Genomic DNA, 14,397 nt, shown 5'->3' on the forward strand with positions numbered 1-14,397 from the left:
TTTCCAGACCAACCGCCTTAAATTAAGGCCTTGGGCTAATAGAAGAGAATGATCCATAAGTCTACTGGTTGATAGAAATGGTTGTTCTCTTCTCTTGCACCTGCCCAACCACGTGGAGTCCCTCCATGTCTGCCTCTGTTCAGCTCCAATGGCAAGAGCCACTTTTCCTCCCCACCCCCACCACCAAGGAAGACATTCAGGCTCAACAGAGCCACACTCAGAGAAAGGAAGACATTCTTTCCTTATCCCAGTCTAAGACTTGTCTTCCAACTTCTCATTGCCTGTTCCAGGACCCACTCCTTACCAGGATTGATCCTAGACGTGCCTATTCCTTCATGAGTGGTCCCATCTCTGGGATGTGCCCATATTTTACCCCAAGTTTCAAATGAGACAGATACATTACAGCACAACTTAATCCAATGTCTGTACGAGAAACACATATATACCTAGTAGAGATATATAGGAAGTACAGAGTAAAGGTACAGAGAATTGAATCAACCCATGCACATCATTCAAGATTTGGAGTTTTAGCAGTTATGACTCTATGCACAAATATTGCACCTCTGTAATTTTTTATATACCAACCCAATTTCCTCCATCCGATTAGCTGGTGGCTGGGGACGGGCTACTTAACCTAAACCATTCCTGACTTTTTTCTGACCCTTCCCAAGCCCAGGGATTGGACTAAAGTTCCAAGATCTTTCAGATTCCCTGGGCATCCAAGGTAGGAATGTGCTTCCCTCATCACTAAGTCATTAGTTCATAGAGTTTTCTGTTAATTGCATAAGCCCCTTTGGGACTAGTGTTTTTGCAGTTTTTATTTCATGCTTGAGGCATAAAAATATTTCATAAAACCATCCAAACTAGCTAGATTTACAGATTGCCAATGGGTGGGATTAAGCCTAGGGATGTGTTTTTTTGACCAGTATAGTCATATATATATATATATATATATATTTCATTTACATTACCTCTGGAGTCCTTGAAGCCATTTGAGTATGTGAGCTCTGACCCAGAAGGACCTCACATAGCCAAGGCTGCCAGGTATGACCATGTAGTGCATGGTCATTGTTCTTGGGGTTGCCATTGACATAGAAGTCTGTGGCTTGCATAACCATGCACATTGACTCTGCGTGCAGGCATTCCCCTCTGGAGTCTTTCTGCCTTCTTCTTCTTTTCTGCCTGAGTTAGGGGAATCTCTGTCTGGTCTTGGGAGGATCCTCTATTTTTCCTAATGCTTTGCCCCTAAATACTCAGGCTATTCCAGAAAATCCCTATTCTTTTAACCTCCTCAAAACCCTCTTAGGTATTGGTCCCATCATGTTCGGAGCAAAGGAGAATGAAGAAAACCAAAGACACAAGGAAAATATTAGTCCCAAGGACCAAAGGACCAAATGAACCACAGCCTCCACCCGAACTGAACCAAGAAGAACTAGATGGTACCCAGCTACAACCACTGACCACTCTGACAGGGATCACAATACAGGGTCCAGGACAGAAAGGGAGAAAAATGTAGAACAAAGTTCAAATTCACAACAAAGACAAGACTTACTGGTCTGACAGAGACTTGAAGAAGCCCCAAGGCTATGGCCCCCTGGACACTCTGCTAACTCAGAACTGAAGCTAATCCTGAAATTCACATTTCAGCCAAAGGTTAGACAGGCCTATAAAATAAGCAATAACACACTTAAGGAATGTGCTTTTTAGTTCAATCAAGTGTACAAGACCAAATGGGTAACACCTCCCCAAAAGCAAAGATGAGAAGGCAGGAAGGGACAGGAAAACTGGGCAAATGGACATGGGGAGCCCGGAGTGAAAAGGGCAAGGGGGAGAGTGCTGACACATTTCAAGGATTGCGATCAGTGACACAAAACAATTGGTGTATACATTGTTGAATAAAAACTAATTTGCACTGTTAACTTTCTCCTAAAACACAATAAAATAAAAAAAAAAAAAACAGAAAACAAAAAAAAACCTCTTAGGTCTTAAAAGAGATGGAAAACGAAAACTAGAGAGCTTGCTGAATAATCCTGTTTTTTGCCCTGCCACATACTTTCCCTGAAAACAATAGTCATTACCTACTCCATTGTGGGAGTTATAGGAGAAGGAGGAAGCCCTGGTGGCACAGTGGTTAAGCACTCGGCTGCTAACCCAAAGGTCTGCAGTTCAGATCCACCAGCTGCTCTGCAGGAGAAAGATGTGGTAGCTTGCTTCTGTTAAGATTATAGCCTTGGAAACCCTTTGGGGCAGTTCTACTCCGTCCTCTAGGGTCATTATGAATTGGAATCGATTCCATAGCAATGAGGTTTTTTTTCCTTCTTTTTTTCTCTCTTTTTCTGGTATGAGAGAAGAAGGAAGGGGGTAGAAAGAAGAAGAACGAAAAAAAAAAAATCCACAAATTTGTATTGCAAAATATTAGCCAACCACATAATCTAAAGCAGAGAAGAATTGAAACAATAGACTTTGAACAAAGAAGGAAAGAAGAAATTGGTATGAGGCAACATGGTGGGGCTCTGTGGAGTCTTACAGCACCCCTGAAATCAAACAATGCCAGAAGCTGGTCCTCCCACCCACATCCGCTCACCCTCAAAACCCCTGTCCTCACCTATGAGTGCTTAATGACACTGAAACCCTTTTTCCCTCAGCCAACACAATCCACCTACCACCCCCTCAGTGGTCTTTAGACATCTGGAGTCAGGGTGCAACCTGTTCATTCTCTGGGTGAACAGCCATACTTCATTTGCAATAACTTTTCTCAAAGTCCCTGTCTGCAAAGGGTGATGTCATTGAACATGTAAAGGAAAAGAATCCCTTTCATCTTCCAGCTACAAAGGAAGCAGGCTAAATCTAGGAGAGATGGTGTAGCAGGGAAGAGGCTCTGAGTGAGGCCAAGCTTTCCTGTGCAGGGCAGGCTAGGGAGAATGACTTGGAGCCTCATCAGACTTCCCCAGGGAGAAAGACAAATACAGAAGCTGGGAAATAAGTTCAGTGTTTTGGTCTGCAAAAATCAATCTCTTGCTGATTGAGAGAACAAAGCAGTTTCCATCTCACAATCCTACTTGATATTGCAGTAAATACAAAGATGAATCAGTCAGTGCCTGTCCTCAGGGAGTTTATTGTTTAATGGGGAAGCAACACATGCTCCATGGCAGGTGATCCCTGCATATGTTCAATGAGTAGTGGCATGATTAATGGGAATTCAGGGGAAGGAGAGAGCACTGGGATCTGAGAAAGCTTCTTAGGGAAGAAAAAGCTTGAGCCAAACCTTGAGGAAAGGGTAGGACTTAGAATGTAGAGGGGAGAGGCACTCTAGGTGGAGGCACCTGGTGAACAAGGTGTGTCACAGTCAGGGGACACTGAGAAGAGTCTGTCTGAAGCAGATTACAAAAGTGATAGTGAAAAGATTGGGAAGGAAGGTGGCAGGGAAATGTGGTGAAGGTTTGACAGTTGTGTGACTTTGTGTGAGTGACTCCGCGCCTACTTTCCTCATTCCTCAAACGGGCAAAATAAAACCTTGTAATGCTGTAGTGAAGTTAGAGAGACAGGTCATGAGACTATGCCCACTTCTCTCACCAATTGCAACTTCAGGGGTCCACAAGACAACCCTTAGGTTTAATAATTCACTAGAAGAACTCACTGAAAGCTGTTATATTCACGGTTATGGTTTATTGCAGCTAAAGGAAAGAGATTAAAATCAGCCAAGGGAAGAGGTACATAGAAAAGAGCCTGGGAAAGTTCCAAACAGAGAGGTTTCAGTTGTCCCTTCCCCATGGAGTCGTGGTTAATGTAACTTTTGTAACATCAATGTGTCGACAATATGCATGGAGTATTGCTAACCAGGGAAGCTCACTTGAGCCTTGATATCCAGAATCTTTATTGGGGGCCTATGGTTGACTGCCCATGCGGGTGACCTCAATCTCCAGGCCCTCTGCAGATTGAAGTGATACCACATGACTCAAAGCCCCCACCATAAATCATATTGTTAGCCTTTCTGGTATAACCCAAAGCCCCCAGGCAAACAAAAACACTCCTATCAGGCATGACATTCCAAGGTCCTAGAGATCACCTCCTACAGTGTGAGGGCAAAGGCCAGATCTCTCTTTGGGCAAGGTTAAATTCTTTACTATACAGCTGTTCATAAAGTTAAACTTGATATGAAAGCACTTGGCACTGCCCAGGCCCTCATCAAATGCCAATTCTTCCTTCCTGGGCTGAGGTGCTTAGACATTATCCTGCAGGCTGTGTGGAGCTGCATGGGTATGTGAGTAAAGAAGAAGAAAAAAAAAAAAAAAACACAAAACATTGCTGTGGAGTCGATTCTAACTCATAGCAACCCTATAGGACAGAGTAGAACTTCCCCATGGGATTTACAAGGTTGTAAACCTTTCTGGAAGCAGCCTGCCACATCTTTCTGCCATGGAGTGGCTGGTGAGTTCCAACTGCTGAGCTTCTGGTTAGCAGCTGAGTATGTAACCACTGTGCCACCTGGGCAGGAAAAGGAGCTTCAAAACCCTCATAGATAGGGAATTATTGAGAAGGATGTGAGAGGGGCTTGTGGAAGGCTAATCCAAGCCTGCTGTAATGAGGAGTCCAGTCCCTGGGTGGTGCAAACAGTTAACGCATTTGGTTCCTAACTGAAAGGTTGGTAATTCAAGTCCACCCAGAGGTGCCTAAAAGAAAGGCCTGGCGATCACCTACTTTTGAAAAATCAGCCATTGAAAACTCTATGGAACGCAGTTCCACTTTGACGCATATCAGGTCAGCGTGAGTTGGACTTGACTCTGGTGGCAACTGGAACTGGACTGGCTCTGATGGAGGTTGACAAGAACTGAAAGCTCTAAAGGAATATGTTTAGGTCCTGGGTGCTAGGCAAATTACTGGAATGGGAACACTTGCAGAGGCCTCTCAGACCCTGCCTGAGGTAGTCAGATTATGTTAGAAATCTTTTTCCGAAAGCTCTACAGAGCCATCAGGTCATAGTGAGCTGCCAATCCCTAGGCCCCCAAGTGGGAGTGGAGTATGTGGAATAAAAAGCGAGAGACTCTAGCCTCTCTTATCAATCACCAATGCCAACCATTCTTCACTCCTGCTAAAATTTAGTAGGTACATTAAAATTCATCCAGGCACAATAAAACCTAGTTTGAGGTTTAAAATATAGCTTGTCAGATGACTATTTAGTAGTATGCTTTAATATGCATAAGTGCAAATCAGAATTTAATATATAGACTAAAGTACACATTAGCAATTTCATAAGTGGTCTAAAATTGCAGTGTACGTGAGAAACTTGAGGGGAGCGTGGGCTGAGGGGGAAAGAGGGAACCAAAATACCATAAACTTCAGAATCTTGTTTCTGTGTTCCTGTATGTAGGATGTTGAATAATTCCCAGGTGAATCTGCAATGAAGTTTCCTCTTATTTATTTTTTATTGAGGTAGAATTCAAATAATATAAAATTAACCCTTTTAAAGTGTACAATTCAGGGGCATTTAGTACATTCACGGCGTTGAGCAACCATCACCTCTATCTAGTTCCAAAACATTTCCATCCCCTCAGAAGGAAATCTTGTACACATTAAACAGTGAGTCCCCATTCTTTCCTCTATCCAGGCCCAGACAACCACTAATCTGCTTTCTCTGTGGATTTACCTATTCTGCATCTCTTTTTTATTTTTGTTTTTGTTTCTTTCCTATGGCTCGTATAAGCTTATGTGTTTCTATGGACCACAGATGATGCCCGCTGCTTTGGAAGAATTCAGAGGTTGCCAAGATGTCAGGAAGGACCAGGCAAGGTGTTGAAAGAAGAACTACCAGATAGAACCTAACTTTGTAGAACCAATATGGGTAAGCGTAAGTAAGTGACTGAGTCCTACCAAGATTTTCCTAAACCAGGATCTACTAACCTTTTTGTGCCTTGGACACCTTGGCAGTCTGATGAAGTTCTTGGATCTATTTCAAAATAATGTTTTGAATAAAATAAAGCATACAAGATTACAAAGGAAACTAATTATATTGACATGCAGCTATAAAATATGAAATTGGTGATCAAGTAATATGTATGCTTGCATCCTTATTAACACATTAAGTAACAAGGTCTACTTGTGGGCCTAATAACTATAGTAATTTTGAAGTAGTGATAGGTGTAAATTATATTTTGAGATATCTGCAACAACTATAATGTGATATGAAGATATCTGATTTCTACTGGTGGCAAAGTCACAGGTACTGCTAATAATACTGTGATTTGTTGCTTACATTCATAATTGAATGAAACGTGAATGGAAGTTAGTGAAAATAAAGATATAATTTTTCACCATCCAAGTTTATCCCTGGGCTCTGATTAAGAACGCTTGTTCTGGGATCAGTGGTTTCTGGCCTATTTTCAGTCATGGACTCCTTTGAGAACCTGGCAAAAGTTGTGTGTAGAGTATACCACCAGAAAAATGTACTTATCTACTCAGATATAAAAATCGTGTCATGTTTATGGACCTTCTGATGCTCATCCATGAACCAGTTCCAAGTCCATGGACCCAGGGTTAAGAACTCCAGTTCTAGATGCACTAAGGGTCAAGGGCACTTGTCCTATTTAGGATTCCTTGGCTGTAAGGTAACAGACACTACCTCTGAACCCAGGTAGGTTTAGAGGATTTTTGTAACAGAAGCTGTTTGATGTTTTTGTTTGTGTGTGGTTTTTTTTTTTTTTGCATACCATGCCTGGAATGAGTAAGCTCCATCCATGGTCAGACTTTGGATCCTTTGCTCATTGTTCAAATGTCTAAGTGGTCTAGCTTGGGCTAGGTGCCCATCCCTTCACTTTGATGAAATACCTCAGCAGACTTCCTCTGCTGAGGACGAGTAATTTCCAAAAAAGAATTTTGAGGTGCTCATGCCAGAAGACATGGTGAGGTTATGAGGCAGGCACAAAACAAAAACAAAGTTTACTTTACGCCCCATGAAAAATGGTTGTACGTACTGAATTTCCTTAACTGCAAGACACACTTTTCACTTTTTTTTTGTTGTTGTTGAACATTTTAATGGTTACAAATTAGGATATGGCTCTTAATATATGTATAAAATTGAAAGCAGCCCCCCACCCCTGAAAAATAAAAATAATAAAAATAAGCTCTTATTAAATCAGTGTTGCACCTGACAGTTGAGTCTTAAAAACAAGAAACTTGAGGTATTGGGTCTATCAAAGCTATACAAGCAGATTCTTTGGTTTCAGGAAGTGCTTCCGCAGCTATGCTGTTCATGGCAGTCACTCCCCATTCTCTCGGTACTTCTGAAACATACGTACTCTATCCAATTTGGCTCCTGTTTCACACCAGATATTTGACACACTACTAAATGCTGAGGTGAAATTCAATTCAGTTAAACAGGTGTTTATTGAACAATCAAACTTTCCTCTAGGCACCATGGGCATTGCAAAAGGAAAATATGACAGAGCTGCCTGCTCTCCAGGAGCTTACAGCTTAGATGAAGACAGCACAGACATGGGAACCAAGAAAAATACTCGACCTTGGAGTGCTAACCTAAGTGCTGCAGCTGAGGGGAGCCAGGAACAGAGTGTGGGTTGAGTGGTGAAGGAAGCCTGGGGAGTCTCTGCCCTGTGACTCCTCTCTGAAAGCAATGATGCACAGAGAAGTGGCACTCCTTGTCATAGTCATCATCCCAGAGATACAGAAGACTTGGATGAGGAAGACTATTTGCCCAGCAGGCTTCTAACCAGGCTAATACCCAATTTACCTCTCAGATCTCAGCTCTAATGTTACTTCCGAAAAGGTCTTCCCTGATTTCTAAATTTAAAATGGTTGTTGTTAGCTGCTGTCAAGCCAGCTCCTCCCTCACAGCATCCCTGTGCACAATGGAGTGAAATGGTACCTGGACCTGCGCCATCCCCATGATTAGTTGCAGACTGGGCCGTTGTGATTCATAGGGTTTCGTTGGCTGATTTTTCAGAATCAAGATCATCAGACCTTTCTCCCTAGTCTGTCTCAGTGTGGAATGCCAACGGAAACCTGCCCAGCATCACAGCAACACCAAAGCCTCCACTGACAAACAGGCGGTCACTGTGCGTGAGGTGCATTGGTGTGGAGGAGAACCCAGGTTTCCCACATGCGAAGTAAGAATTCTACCGCTGAACTGCCAACGCTTTAATTTAAAATTAGGCCCCTTTATTAAACTTGCTCATAATACCTTGTTCTTTTTCTTCAGAATACTTGACATATTTTGTAAATATGTTTTGCTCTTCTCTGGTCTATAAGCTTCTCTAAGGAGGAAAAGACTGTCTTTTTTGCTTGCCTCTGTATCCACAAAACCCAGTACACTGCCCGCACATCCTAGGTGTTCAGTAAGTATATGTGGAGTGATTGAATAGTTAAGTACAGACTAGAAACCTTATCAATCCTTTCTGGTAACGGTGTAGTTCAGCTGGGGACAAGGACACAGTTGATAGGAAATACCTTTTGATGTTAAACATATGCCAGAGCGGAAGGGACAGCTGGCATATGAGTCACTGATAAGAATCCTGAGGGTTTGGGGTCTAAGAGCTAAGGTAGTTGGAAGTGTTGTTTTTCAGCTTAGCATTTTCAAATTGTAGGTGGAGTTCCCCTGCTCTGTTTCCAACATGTCGAAGATTCCTGATTTAACGGGACTCTGGGGAGCTGTGGTTTTAGTGTGGTCTTACTTTCTGAAGCAAAAACTGAAACCTTGAAAGGAGTTAGAGGAGCATGAAGACAGGCAAGTTAATGAAGCTCTTATTTCTCCTGAAATAGAAACTCAACATTTGCCAGCAGGGAGAAAGTTGTGAAGAAATTAAGTTTAAAGACTCCACTGGTGTTCTTGGCTTGAGAGCTTGCTTTGGTAAATGGCATCCTTCAGCTGAAGACTTAAATTTCAGAAAACCAGAGGCAGTAAGCATGGAGATCTTGGTTGAACTTTTCATTAGCGCTCCAGTGCCTTCGTACAAATGAAAGCAGAGATCTTAAATTTTTTCCTTTGTATAGCTTTGTGAAAATGGGCAAGGCTACCTTTACTGTAGAATTGAGTAGGTATAATTTTGTTCAAAGTCTTTGCTTAAAAAAGTATGTTTGTGTGTGAAAGAGAGAGATTACTACTGGTGAGAAAAAGACATTTTTATCATAATATTGATACTTATGCATCAGTTTCCTCTGAGGAATTCAAATTCCAACTAAGTGTATGAAATGGGTAGGCTAACTTCTGATGGAAATGGAAATTCAAGGACTTAAAGCTATGTTATTTTTCAAATACAAGAAAAATACAAGAGAATATTCAAATACAATATTCTTCTCTCTCATTTTAGGGGAGGTAAATTTTCTAGTTATAGAAGAGTCTTTCCATAATGTTGGCCTCTGGGAATTCATTTCAGGTTTAAGTTCAACTAAGAGCAACCAAACACCTGCAGAGGGAAGATATACCAAAGAGGCTAACAGTTTGACCTCTGCATTCAGACAGGCCTTAGGTAAGTTACCTAAATGTTCTAAGTCTCAGTTTCCCTCTTTATAAAACAGAGACTAAAAATAGTAACTCTTCTTAGGGTTAAGTAACTCCCCTATAGTGAAGCAGAGTTGGCGACCTATGAAGGGCTCTTCCCTGCCACACATATAAGCATACGTGTGAGTGCGTGAATGCACACCCGTGTACACATAGAGTCATTAACCAGACCTCAAGTCCAGGGCTTCGTTCCTGACAGGACATCTCCAGAGCAAAGGCCCAGCTCCCTCCACAGATGTAGTCATGGAATCGAAGCCTCTTCAGCCTCACTTTTAAACCAGTGGCACTAAGATGATTAACTCCAAGTAGATGTAAGGCAGAAAAGGAAACAGAGACTGGGCCTACATGATTAAAACAATAATAACCATGAAAACAGTTAAATTAACGATGGTTTTGAGTCTGCTGAGCCTTTGTAAGAATTGTCCAGGTCTCTGAGATTGAAAAGTGGTGATTCCTGAGCTTTTCGCTTTCATGGACCAGTAACATTATAAAAAAATATTTGGGGGGAAACTGAAGTTTTAGCTTTTTACCTACTAAAAAAAAAAACTATCCCAAATACAATATTTATTGAAACAAAAATTAAATACAGTTAGCTTTACATTGCTCTTGTTACTCTCCTTTTGCCCTTGAATTGTAGAAACCTCTCCATGGGCCTGTAGCAGCCAGGAGATGAGAGTCTAGACCTGTGCTGCCGAGAATACACAGCCGGGCATGAACTGAGGCCGAGGGAGCAGGGTGACGAACATACATTGCTGAACTCAGCTCCTGGCCGCTGCAGCCAGGCCACAGACTCAATTTCACTTCTGAGAGTTCCTACTTCTGCAAACACTCTGAGGCACACAGACTTTCGATTCTAGACCCTGCCCCTCCGGCCCCACTGTTTATATAATTTATCCCTGAAGAATGGCAAAGTGCACAACAGCACAGTACAGCCTACCTCATCTCTGATGCACAACATCGTGCCTCTTCATGAGTCTTTGTCCTTTCTTATCAAGGTATCAGAGGGACTCAGCATAGCTTATCTTCCACAATCTATACTCACCATTTTCTCTTTATCCTTTCTCACCCTTTCCTACAATGTTAATGTCAAATGGGCTGAGTCAGAAGGCTCACAAGGTCTAATTTTCATTCATTTTTTTGTTCGTTTGTCCATTTATCCAATAAATATCTATCGAGAGTCTTTGATGTACCAGGCTGTGGACTAGGTAATAAGGATATACTAGTGGGCAAACACACAGACTTTGCTACCATGGAGCCTTGCAACCTAGTTGGATAGAAGGCATTAAGCAACTAAACAAACAAATAACTGTAAAGTGTCATAAGAAGTTTGAAAAAGTAAGTTGTTTCATGAGAAAAAGTATGCAATGATTCAGATAAGCTTCCCTGAGGAAATGACATTTAAGGTAAGGCCTGAGAGATGATGTAGTGAACATTCATTGTTTTAGTCATCCACGATTCATTCTTTTTCTGGTAAGAGCACTCCGATGATTTTCTTTAGGGATTTTCATTCATGGTGTCCTGTCCTCCCGCAGTCAAGGTATGGGCATGTGACCAAGCTGTCTGTCTTGTAGGGCTCGAGTGGAGGAACACAAGGAAGAAAAAACCGGAACTGATTGTTTCAGAGGCTGTCCTAACAAGATGTCTGTTAGTTTGTCTTACCCAGATTCCTGAGCCATCTGCTTCCTCTTCTTTCTGAAATTTTGCCTCAGAGATGGTGAGCTACCTATCTGCCAACCAGATTTCTTTTTTTCTTATTTACATTATCTATGGCTTTCCACTGTGTGCAACCCAAGAACTCTAACACCAGTAGCCAGTACGAGTTGCTCTTGAGTCGATTATGACTCATGACGACCTCATGTGTGTCAGAGAAGAACTGTGTTCCCTGGGGTTTTCCATGGCTGATTGTTTGAAAGTAGATTGGCAGGCCTCTCTTCTGAGGTGCTTGTGGGTAGTCTTGAACCTCCACCCTTTTGGTTTTCAGCCAAGCAAATTACCCGTTTATGCCACTTGGGACTCCAAGATCTCTGTTGGGTTTTGGTAAATAGGATTTAGCAAGGTGAAGAGTTTGGGGAAGAGTGTATCAGTAGAGGGAACAGCATGTGCAAAGGGCCTGAAGTAGAAAAGTGCTTGCTAGTTTGAGGAACAGAAAGAAGGCCAGGTTGTCCAGCACAATCACCAACTGTTCTCACAGGGATCACAATAGAGGGTCCCGGACAGAGCTGGAGAAAAATGTCAAACAAAATTCTAACTCACAAAAAAAGACTAGACTTAACTGGTCTGACAGAGACTGGAGAAACCCTGAGAGTATGGCCCCTGGACTCCCTTTTAACTCTCAGTATTCAAGTCACTCCTGAGGTTCACCCTTCACCCAAAGCTTAGACAGGCCCATAACACAAAATGAGACTAACTGGGCACACTGGACCAGGGGTAAGGACGAGACAGTAGGAAGGGACAGGAAAGCCGGTAATAGGGAACCCAGGATCAAGAAGGGGAGAGTATTGACATGTCGTGGGGTTGGCAACCAATGTCACGAAACAATGTGTATATTAATTGTTTCATGAGAAACGAATTTGCTCTGTAAACTTGCATCTAAAATACAATAATAATAAAAAACAAAACAAAAAAACCTTTCCGATTATTTTTTTTAAAAACAGAAGAAGAAAGTCAGGTTGGAGTGTGCTGAGTGAGGGGTGGAGCACAACCGACACCACCGGAGAGGTGGGCTGCACCAGATCTCATGGTGGCCATGGAGCCTTAGTAACTGTTATCCTAGGGGCAAGGGAAAGTCACAGGCAAAGTCTGGACATGGAAAGGGTATGTAAAATGGCACCAAACGCTACACAGAGAAGAAAGGAAAAAAAAAAAAAACAACAGAACAATTCAACAAACACTGTATTTTGAATTGGTCACCCCAGCTCTGCTCTGAGCCAGCTGCAGCACCTTAATGGTTTGTGAGGTTCTTATAACCTCCCTTAGCCTCTATAAATAAAAATCTATAAAATGAGATGGCGGATTAGGTGATCTCTAGCAATCCTTTTCTCCTCTGCTGTTTTATGGTCTACAATGAAACCTCATCAAACTGGACAGGGTGTGCATCATTAAGGAGCTTACTTACCATAGAGTGGGAGAGGTAAGAACACCTGTTGTTGTTCTTCTAGGGCGTTACAACATTTCAAGCTTGTGGTAGCGGACTGGCTATTTTGTCAGCCCATGGTCATGCTGGAAGTTCCTAAGGATTTTAAAAAGAGGTGCAATAGTTAAGGGCTTGGCTGCTAACTGAAAGGCTGGGGATTTAAACCCTATCAAAGACCTGGTGATCTATACTCGTAAAGATTCCCGTCACCATCAAGTTGATTTCCACTCATAGCAACCCTGTAGGACAGAGCAGAACTGCCGCATAGGGTTTCCAAAGCTATAATCTTTATGGAAGCAGGCGGCCACATCTTTCTCCTGCAGAGTGGCTGGTGGTTCGAACCACTGACCTTATGGTTAGTGGATAAGCACTTAACCACTGCACCACCAGTGCTCCTCCCATAAAGACTACAGCCTAAAACGCCCCATGGGGCAATTCTTCTCTGTCGCATGGGGTCTCTAAGAATCAAAAATTGGCTCTAGGACACCAAACTACAATGGTCTTAGCAACCAATTCAACGAATAACATTGAAAAAGGGCACTTACATAAACTGTGATAGTCTGCTAAGCTTAGACAATAGGGACCTCAACTGAATACTTCATTACAGAAAACTCTAGTGAGAGTAATGACTCTTGGGTGAATTTCATCAAGACCTTGTAACTGTAGAAATGCCTATATGTGATGTGTGTATCAGTTATCTATTGCAGTATCAAGCCATCCCAAGCTAAGTGACTTAAAAGAACAACCATTTTATTTCTCACAATTCCTGAACTGGCTGGGCGGTTTTTGGCTCATCTCATGTGGCTGCATTCAGCCGGGGTTTGATGCAATTGGGATGTCAAGTTTCTCTCTCCCTGGGGCCTTTCATCCTCAAGGAGGTTGGACCAGGTTTCTTCACTGCAGGGCAGTGTTCCAAGATAGGAAGGTGCAAGGTGCAGTGCTCATTAGGCATTTTTGCTAATGCCATGGTTGCTCACATCCCAGTGGCCAAAGCAAGTCACATGGCCAGGTCCAGGGTCAATGTGGGAGGGAGCTGCCCAAGGGCAAGGACACTGAGCTGTGAAGCACTGGGGGCCATTAGCGTAACAATCTACCGCAGTGTATGAACTTTCCCTCTTAGACACCCACTGCAAGATGTGCAACTTTAACTTATAAATTATGGCTCTTTTACAAAGATACAATATACATGTTATTACTAGAATAAGGAAGCGTTTGGAGTCACCTTATTAAGGTGCTGAATCCTACATCAAATGGCTCTGCTTGCCTCATAAAATTATTCATTAATTTTTAGCAGTGGCCTTGGGAAATTATGTACATAATATGTAGAGGAAAACAGCATTTACAATTATAATGAATCAAAGCAACTGACACTGCAATACCACCACTCCAGTGTGGAACTTGAGGCTTGCTAATTTCATATTTAGCCTGATCCCATGTCCTTCCAATCACTCTGCCTTAGTATGGAGTACATTTATGTGCACGCCTGTCCTATCCACTAGAGTTCAAACTCCTTTGAGGGCAGGAAGCTTACCTCATACGTTTGTCTCCCTCACTCTTCCAGCACCTATAACACTAAATGTTGTTGATGGCTGCCCTAACTCATGGCAAGCTGGCCCCCAACTCATGGAGTCTGGTGTGGTCCAGAGGGTTTTTCATCGGGTGATTTTCAGAAGTAGGTCACTAGGCCTTTCTTCCTAGTCTTAGTCTGGAAGTCCAGCTGAAACCTGTTCAGCATTTTAGCAACTCTCAAGCCTCC

The sequence above is a fragment of the Elephas maximus genome, chromosome 7, assembly GCF_024166365.1.
Source record: "Elephas maximus indicus isolate mEleMax1 chromosome 7, mEleMax1 primary haplotype, whole genome shotgun sequence".
Taxonomy (NCBI): Eukaryota; Metazoa; Chordata; class Mammalia; order Proboscidea; family Elephantidae; genus Elephas; species Elephas maximus.